The sequence below is a fragment of the Camelus bactrianus genome, chromosome 9, assembly GCF_048773025.1.
Source record: "Camelus bactrianus isolate YW-2024 breed Bactrian camel chromosome 9, ASM4877302v1, whole genome shotgun sequence".
Lineage (NCBI taxonomy): Eukaryota > Metazoa > Chordata > Mammalia > Artiodactyla > Camelidae > Camelus > Camelus bactrianus.
The window spans coordinates 48,030,641-48,040,438 of NC_133547.1; the positions used below are offsets into that span (position 1 = coordinate 48,030,641).

Below are 9,798 nucleotides of genomic sequence, written 5' to 3' on the forward strand. Positions count from 1 at the left end.
TTTCCTTTATGTGGGTAAATTATTCCTCTCCCTAGAGATCTGACTTTAAAGGGCAAACATTTTAAATGATCTATTACTACATCCCTGTCTGAGAAAGGAGAATATTACCTCTGAGGGATACTTGGATATATAAATATCAGAAGCCTATTAAGGCTTCAATAGGATAAAATCATAGTTCTGACCCTCTTTTTGATGGATGCTGCAATGCTGAACTAAGAGAAGCACAGAGAAAGACAGATATATGGGATGCCTTTATTTTTTCAGAGCTAGGCTTTCTCTGTAATTTTTTTATGGTGAAAACATGCCTTTGGTCTTGATTACTATAGATAATACAGAGAAGCCAAAATCTGAGGTCTCCACACAAAGCTTCTCAATGCCTTGGAAGGTCCGGCTCCCTCCTGTACAGTATGTTATGCATACTCTTGTGCCAGGCTCTGTTCTGTGCACTCTGTACACCTTCATTGAAGTACTTTTTACAGTCGTCCAAGAGGGAGATGTTATTTTCACTTCCATTGTCCAGGTGGGAGCCCCTGTTCAGATTGCTTAGGTACATCCATAGTCACAAGGCCTGTGAAAGAAGCAAAGCCAAGTTCGCCTGTTCACAAAGTGCTCTCTGACCTTGACACACAACCACCACCCCACCCAAATGTTTCATTCAGGGTGACGGATGGCTGCCATTCTCAGTTTTGTAAGGCCCGTGGGTTCTGCCAGGGTGAGCGGAGTGGTGAAAATGGCGCTTGCTACCAGATGATAAGAAGCAGAGGAGACCCCACCCCACCCCTGGGTCCCTGGTCTCAGTTTTTCCACTCCTATCCAGCCACACGCTTATATCCCCCTTTGGCAGATCCTCCATGTCTATGTCCTAGAGAAACTTTGGCTGCTAACACCTTCTCCATCACAAACTGGTGGGGAATGGGGGCACACTGGGGGAGCGTTTCCTTCCTTTAATGGACCCTGGAAACCCTGGGGGGAGAAGGGGAGCGCTAGCCTACCTGGACACTGGTTATTCTCTGTCCACGCATAACTAGACTCATCCCCCAGCTGACACACCTTCAACCAGAATTTAACCTTCTACCTCATATGTTTCATCAGTTTGTAGCAGATTACTTGCTCCCATTTTATGTAGACTCTTTAATTACTGAGGGGAGACACACTCAGCATCTTGGATTCTAAAAAGTTCACAGGCAGCTGTGTCTCTGCCTTTGGTACTACTGCAGTCGGGGCAGCAAACTTCCAGCCCCTTCTCCCCTCTCCCCTCCCAGGGTTTCCTAAGCTTCGGTCTGTCTGCTCAGCCCTAACCCCCTCTTCTGGCTCCAGTCACCTCTTTCTCTGCTTCCCACCCCGGTGAAGTGTCTCAGGCCTGTTGCTGTGCCCTCACAATGGCGGAACATCTGCTGTCAGTCCTACCCCTGCCCTCTGAGAGTCAGCGTCATCCCGAGTGAGCCCAGCGCCAGCCAGTGTGCCCCCAGATATCATGACTTGCCTCTTCCAGCTGCCCTTTGCTCCCTTCACTGAAAATCTACAGAACAGAAAGAAAGCAGATACACAATCATGCAAATTTTAAAAACTCATTCATGTATGCAGTTGACCTTTGGATGGCACAGGATTGGACCTGCTCCAGGTAGCCCCGCACTCTGCCCTACAGTTGAAAGTCGAGTTGTTCAAGGATCAACTGCACACCATCCCCGGTTGGTTGAATCCACTGGGATGTGGAACGAATGGCTTGTCCTAAGGCGGGGGCCAGCCATCACATGGATGCAGGTGAAATGCCATAGGGCAGTTTGGGACTGCTGGAGATGAATGTGTCAGGCAAGGAGAGGCAGACACACTGACCAGGAGCTAGACAGGGGCCAGATCATGGAGGTAATGTGTGCCCCACAATTAGATATTCAGACTTCACCCTGTGGTCACTAGAAGCCAAATAGCTGTAAATAGTATAGTGACAAGATCTGAAATGCATAAAAATGGCACTTTTGGGTCAGATAATATGGCTTACATTATTGCCTTTCCCAGGAAAGGTTTATATTTGAATGATAGTTAAGACTCAAGCCATATAAATGAAACTCACTAATACTAGAATTCGGGAGTCATAGTACCAGAAGGGGAGGGATTTGGAGAACATAGATTGAGACCTTGCTCCATGGTAATCACACTCGGAGAACCCCTCAAACATTCCCTATGCCCTGCCTGCCCAGTTCCCTGTAACTGGAAGAACATTAATAGTGGAAAGAAAAAATGAAGTCCTTGAGCACCACCCCCATCCCCCTCCTTTTGTTCCATAGAGAGCAGTGACTGAGAGGATCAAAGCCTTTACTTCCTCCTCTTTGATGTGTGGTCTGATGGGCTCTGATGCCAGAGGCTTGTGGCCTTTCATTAGACCTGGTATTAAGCTTCCTAGAGGTCAGGGCGACCAAGCCGTGTTAACCTGCCTAAAACCAGGCTCACTTGGCTGGAAATGTCAGTCCTCCTCTGCTCCCTGAAGACACATTGTGAAATTACACTGGTAAAAAAAATTGGAGTGTAAATACTTTTTCTTGCTCTGAACTGCTTTGCATTATGAAGCCCCTCTTCAAGCTCACTTTTCTGCCAAAATGGTCCTTAGTCTACATTCATATGCCTTCCTCATGTCAAATTTTGGAGCTTCAAGCAGGTATGAAAAGGGGCAAGTTTTGGTTTGAAGCAAATTGTTTTCAGCTAAGTGAAGCCTCTTTTTCTCTAAAACAACTTCTGCCACCTCAGCTGATGGCAAGTCCTGGATCTTCCTGGGGCCACGTTAGGTGAGCTCTGGGGAACAGCATAGATTTGCTAGTGGTCTTGGAAGAACCAGAGTACAGACTCCGGGTAGCTTCCCTCCAGAGAAAATACTTCGCTATACTCTTTCTCCTGTTTGTTAGATAAGTGGTTTAAGCTCCACAAGCTGCACTTACGAAAGAGTAGAGAACTAACAAGATGGCTACCGAGTTCTTCAGGTCTTGAAAGAAGGTCATGGACTGATAAACTCAAGAATAGGCACACCCTCCAAAATTCCTCCATAACAACAGCAAGTTCTTACCAAGATGAAAGGAATGTAGCCCCTGCCCACATCCTAATTGTTGTCACCCTCCTGTTCCCATTTTTCTATGAAACCCCAGAACTCTTACCCCATGAGGGGCTCACAGTCTTTAAGGCATTAGCGTGTTGTGACTCCCTTTGCCTGGCAAAGCAGTAAAGCTGTTCTTTTCTAATTCACCCAAAACTCTGCCTCTGACTCTCAATTCGGCTCTCACGGTACAGAGGCCGGTTTTTCAGCAACACTTATGCCCCAAAGGAGTGGCTTCTTAGCACACCAGGACTTTAGGAGGCATTCAGACTTCGCTACAGGAAAAGCACCTTCAATGGAAAAACCAAGACTTTCATGAGTTAGATCGGCTCAGTTTCCAGACCAGACTGACGGTTTAGCCAATCCCTGGATTCATCTGCCCAGTGACTAAACTCATCTGTCTGCAAAATAGGGGAGTAGTCCTTAACCCCATTCAGTGGGTGTCAGGCCTAACACTTGGTCTGTCTCTCACATCGAGGTGACCATGGCGGCTCTCTTAACCATTCTCGACCCAGTCTCCTCACCTATAAAACCTCCTCAGAGCACTATGTGGGGATGGAGGGAACCAAGGCAGCCCTCGTTTCCCTTCTGAAGATAACCTCTCGCTTCTTTTCTTCTTTTTCCTCTCTCTCTCCATAATCTCCACTGTAATCACAACAAACTGAAGATGGAGTACCCCATTTGGGCCTTGGACTAAGCTTTTCTCTTTGGTTGGAATCTGCTTTCCCCACTTCCTTCCTATCCTGTCTTATTTCTTGTTTTCTCTTGGAGGACTTCTCTGAGAGTAACTCCTTCTTCTGTGAGAGTCCAGAATTTCAAATATATATTACAGTGTTACAAGTACTTCAAGTTTCTCTACCTGTTTCAACTAGACTAAGTGCTCTTCAAGGTAGGGGTCAAGTCTTTAGTGTCTTTCTGTCCTTATCTGGCACTTCTGTTAATAATAATAGCTATGTTGAATTTACTAGGTGCTAGGCAATATGCTACTGCTTCATTCATTCATTTGCTCATTCACAAATGTTTATTGAGTACCTGTAGTAGTCTGTAAAGCCTATTTTAAATGCTTACCATATGTAGGTATCCACACATTACAGAAAGTTTAGCATTTGCAGTTTTGAACACATAGGATGTTCATGCCCATCTGCCCTCTGTACTAATTAGCAGGCCTTCAGAAATTGGTAAATGCCTTCATCCTCAGCCTTGAACACTGAATAGGATTGATATAATGTGTGATAAAACACATTATAATGAAAATTTAGAGTGTCAAAAACAGCTTCTAGGGAAAAAAGAAGACTGTGTATGAAGGAACAAGAATCTAACTGTTATCAGATGTCTCAACACTGAAAACAAGAAGCCAATGGGGTAATTAACATCTTCAAAACGTGGAAGCAAGGAAAGAACTTTGAGCCTGAAACTTTGTAGTCTGCCATGACCTGAGGAGGGTGTCATGAAATGAGAAGTATGTTCACCTCATTTGTGTATCTTGAGGTTGGGTGAGGTGGGGCGTGAAAAGTGTGAGTGTAAGCTGACTTGGTGTTGCTGCAGAAGGTATGAGGAGGAGTGAAGTCTTGTTCCCCCAGACACTCTGTTCCTGGGATGATATATGTGATCTTGGTTCTCTGTTCCTCCTGTGCTAGCGGTGGGATCAGCTAGTTTTGTGATGGTGGCAGCTAACCCCATACTTAATGTACTGCCTAGCGTCCACCAATAATCACCTTCATCACTCCCTCCTCCTTCCTAGTAATTGGAAGAGCAACGGCATCTCATATCCTTCTAACCAATGAGAGAGTGGCCAGGAAACATTTCTAACCACACAAACCAACTTCTAAATAAACTGTGAAGTTGGCCCAAAGAAACCTGGGGTGGTCAGGTTCCAGGTGTATGTCACTTGGCTACAGAACCTCAATTTCTGATTCCTCATTCTTGGCTGTACTCTGGTGGTCAGACACAACAGGAACAGAAATGAAGGTGGTGGTTGGGGGAGATTTGTTCCTGGAGGCCCTAATAGTTGGGTAAACAACAATTAGAACCTTACTTTCAGTGAATGCACATGGTGTTCCTGTTGCATGAAGTACCCTTTTGGTTATGAGTAATGAATCTCTTACTTAAGTAATAGATCACTGAGCTTGTGACGTTTACTTTTGGAAAACCACATAGAAGAAAAGTCAACCCATATGGTCTGGAGAGTAGGGCATACATCAAACACAAAGGCCAAGCCTAGGCTGTAGCAAAAAAAAAGAGAGGCTTTGACCAAACAACCAACTCTTAGTGATTAGGGTCTGGGTCAAGTGCTGGGGAACAAGACAGACCTAGTCACTGCTCTCAGAGCATGCAAGAGAATTTCCAAAGATGGCTACCACAGTCGTACCCACTTTCTATATATGCACCCCACTCCTTTATTGATGAGTGTTTATTTCTCCTCCCCTTGAATTTATGTCTGCTTAAACCAACAGACTGCAGCAGAAACAATATCCTAGGGCTTTTGAACTTGGGCTTTGAGAAGACATGCCATTTCTTCCTCCTCTTAGACTCCAGCAACTGTGCTGTGAGAAGTCCAAGTCCATGGAGAGGTCACACATAAGCACTCTAGTCAACAGCCCCAGCTGACCTCCCAGCTGACAGCCAGCACCAACTGTTGCTCTGTGGGTAAGCGCCTGTAAACATTCCCGCCCCGTCCTGGCCCCAGGTGACTGAGACACCAGTTAGAGCAGAAGAATCACCCAGCTGAGACCAGCCATCCTGCAGAATTATGGGCGTTAATGAAATCACTGCTGTTTTAAGCCACTGCGTTTTGGCTGGGTTGTTGTACTGGAGTAGGTAGCTGAAACATAAGGCCCCTGGTTTACTGGAGAAGACAGGCACTAAGTGGGAGGTAACAGTAAAATACGGTGAGCGTGCAGGGTACTATGGCAGTATGGAGTATGTCCCCAAGTTGAGAGTTTAGGGTGAGTAAGAGTTAACTCATTGAAAGGAAGACGTGAGTGCTCTGGAGAGAGGCAAAGGCATGTGTGATGGTGAGGAGGAGTGCAGGGCACATCTAAGGAACCAACATGGTTTTAGTGAACCTGACCTTGGTGTGTGAGGAGGACTATGATGAGAGGAGTAGTATTTAGAGTTTGGAAATTATCAGAATGGAGGCCTTTGAAGGATTGTAAACCTGAAGTAACGTAAACATATTTGTGGTAAGTTCCATCTTGACCGCTTTGTAATGTGTGTGAGATTAACTAATCCTGCCATTTATATTATGGGGTTTTTTTTGGTAACTGGATGGGAGAATGGAGAGTCTTTTGGGGTGCAAAACTCCTATCAGTGCTCTTGGCTGGTTTGGGGCATGTGATACTTTTGTTCTTGGCCATGGCAGCTCTGGTCCCCAGGCTTGGCCGCCTTCAAATTAGCTAATGAGTGGGACTGGAACTGATGGTTTCCATATGAGCTGCCTCCTAAAGCCTCTTGGCATGGACTGGTACAGCTCCATCTCCAAGTGTTAAACATTGTTGATCAGTCTGTCCCAACAACCCACCAGAGACTCCTGCTGTCTTTCAGGAAATTCCGTGCTCTTCGGCCAAGCCCATTGTTTAAATGCCCCTGAACATCTCTCGAGGAGCTGTTCTAAAGCCCGGCCAGAAGCAGAAATAGATACGGACCCAAAGAGACTGGAAAATTTGGGCAGGAAGCTATAAAATGAGATGCAGCTTGGAAACATGCAGATTTTTACATCTGGGAGAGAAAATACTATATCGTCAGCAATCCTGGCACCACTACCACCCAACCCCACCCTCAGCAAACACACAAATATATGCAAGCCTAGGAGCAGAGGTTGGTTATTGTCAAGCAAACAAAGCTCAAACGTCAGCTCAACTGCACAGACCCCTTCCAAGGCCTTGGGAGAGCCTAGCAATGTGTTCTTCACATGTTTTTGTAAATTTGCAGAGGTAAGCGAGTTTTGTGTTCTTTTTCTCTTTCTGGACTAGGACCTCCCAAATTGTATAAGCTTCCTGCTGCACAAAACCTGGATCTGCCCTCGGGCAGGCTGAAATGTTCAGTAACAAATCAGCAGCAATGTTTGTGGTCCCTCCGCTGAATAAGAGCCTCTCTTCCTAGCTCTTGCAACTCTGCTGGAAGAGTCCCTTCAAGCCCTTTATAATGAAGTTAAGCTCAAGCCTTTTCCAGACGCGTCTCTGGGCAAGGCTGTGGGCAAATACTGGGTTGGGCGTGTGCAGGCAGAGCTACTGTGTCATGTGACTCTAAGAGGGGTCTTCAGGAAAGTCAAGAAATTAAGGACATACAGTCTAACACCACCACCATTTCTGATGGTGAGCTTCGCATAATGGTCCTCTCCCTCCCCTTCACCAAATCTTGCCTTTGGTTTGAGGGCCTGATGGATTATGTTCACACTGAAATAGACATGGCTGATTTTTTTTTGACTTTTTAAAAATTTATTATTTTTTTATTGAAGTATAGTCGATTTACAATGGGGGTTAATTTCTGGTGTATAGCAGAGTGATTCAGTTGTAGCTTTAAATATATTCCTTTTCATATTCTTTTTCCTGATCGGTTTCTATAGATATTGAATATAGTTCCCTGTGATACACAGTAGGATCTTGTTGTTTATCTACTTTGTATATAGTAGTTAGTCTCTGCAAAACCTGAACTCCCAGTTTATCCCTCTCCACCCTAGACATTGCTGATTACTAACCAAAGGTAGTTGGAGATGGAGGTCACTACCTTCATGTTACTGAGATTCAAAGCCTTAAAGGTTATGTTCTACTAGTAGAATTAATTTTAGAAATGGCTAGCATAAACCCGTAGGATTTCTGAGAAACCCCCTAAAACCATGGTGGGCTCGAGGGTTAGGCTGTCCTTCTGTGAGGGCTGACTGTTGGGAGTCTGAGAGGTACCACCTGAAGCAGCAGGAAGAAAGCCTGAAATGACTTTTTTGAAATCTCATATACACTCTTTTTTTAACTGAAGTGTAGTCAGTTACAATGTGTCAATTTCTGGCGTACAGCATAATGTCCCAGTCATGCATATATACACATATATTCGTTTTCATACTTTTTCATTAAAGGTTATTACAAGATATTGAATATAGCTCCTACTGCTATACAGAAGAAATTTGGGGTTTTGTCTATTTTTATATATAGTGGTTATCATTTGCAAATCTCAGACTTTTGATTATATTCCACACAGAAAAATGTTTTCAACTATTTCCTACTGAGTACAGTTGCCCCCGTAGGGAGACGCAGATGATTATCCTGTGGTCTCCGTACCACTTAGCCACCCGTCACATGGGCCCACGGGTGCGCCTACCCCAGCTGAACAAGCTCCCTTTCACTCGTTCAGCATGGAACTTACAGAAGCTGCTTTGGCTCAAAAGAAGGCCTCCTCATTGCATGGGATAAAAAGGAATCTTCAGTATCTGGGAGGGTTTCATGCTTTTTATGTCTCAGATTGCACTTCTTTAGGGCAGGGCTTCTCAGCCAGTCCCCTACCAGTGCACAGACATTTGGCAGAACTGGCATCCCGGGACCGACAGGCCGGCTTTGTGAGACGCACCGTGGAAATGTGGGGAATGGTGTTTGTAGACAGTAGAGGTGCGCCTGGCTTGGCTGAGCTGGGGTTCACCCGCCCTTTCGGAGCCCTGTAGCTGGTGCCTTTGCCAGGGAAGCACTCCTCACTGCCAAAGCCTGGAATCTGTCCCCTTAACAGTGATCGTGAAATGTGCCTCCCCTCTGGTTATGAGTATCCTTTTTCTGTGTGCTCCTTTGTCTGAAGTTTAATGATACCACATTTATCAAAGTATAATTTTCAATTAATGAAAGCAGACAGTGAACTCCACACCCTGAGTAGAAAGGTGCCCTAAGTGGGCTTGGTCTTTGGTGCGTTCTTGCCTACTTCCCTGCCTGTTCCACTTTCCCTGTCTTTGTCCCCCATAGCAGTTCCCTCTCCTGCTGGACACAGGGCTCTGGTGATTCAGACTTACAGTCACCCCTCTAAACATAGTGAATGGACACTGAGGGTCTCAGACTTGGTGGTTTATTCCTCTTAGAAATATCCCAGAAGATTTTAGAAAGATGGCTAACAGCACTAATAAATAAATCTTTAATAATAAGCTCTGAAGCACCTACAGAGCAGTTTTGTTTTGCAGTGGGCCTTCCTAGCATTCCTCAAATCATCATTCTCCTTATGGAAAAGCCAAGTCCTGCCAGGAGCCCCTTCACTGGGCTTTAGGGCTTTCTGAGAGCAAAATCTGCTCAGGCGTGTGTAGCTTTCAGGGTTGCTCAGTTGAGTCAGGCTTAGTATTTCAGGATATGGAGAAACGTATTTCCAAACTCCAGAGGGAATATCTTGGGCCAAGTTCTACTCCATCATGATGCAGTCATTGCTGCAATGATTTCTCCATCTACAGCTTGTAAAGATGCCCATTATTTTCCACAGCTGCCTGCCCACGCCTCCCAGCCTCAGTGCTGGACCAGGAGATCCCCAGCCAGGGAGGTCTTTAGGGTCCTTTGTGATGGAGGCACTTGGTCTCCTAGGAAACTAGCCTCAGCAAGTAAGGTCCATGGAGTCCCACCAAAAAAAGGCCACGTTACATCTGAGACATTTGTTGGTAAGTTGCCTCCTACATCTGTTCCTCAGCTTATTACTGGCTTATTACTGGCCACCTAGCATTTGAGGCCACATAACTCTGCCTTCTTCCCACTTTTTTCTCTAATTTT

The 9,798-nt window shown here is 45.4% G+C and overlaps 1 long non-coding RNA gene across 1 annotated transcript; it reads right to left on the reverse strand.

Annotated features, from left to right (window-relative positions):
- Positions 1-232: 232 nt before the first annotated feature.
- LOC141578755 (uncharacterized) lies at positions 233-1,440 on the reverse strand. The gene is made up of 2 exons (XR_012509413.1): positions 1,322-1,440; positions 233-568 (listed from the first exon to the last, which is right to left on the reverse strand). It is a non-coding gene; the product is annotated as an uncharacterized LOC141578755 (long non-coding RNA).
- Positions 1,441-9,798: the final 8,358 nt, after the last annotated feature.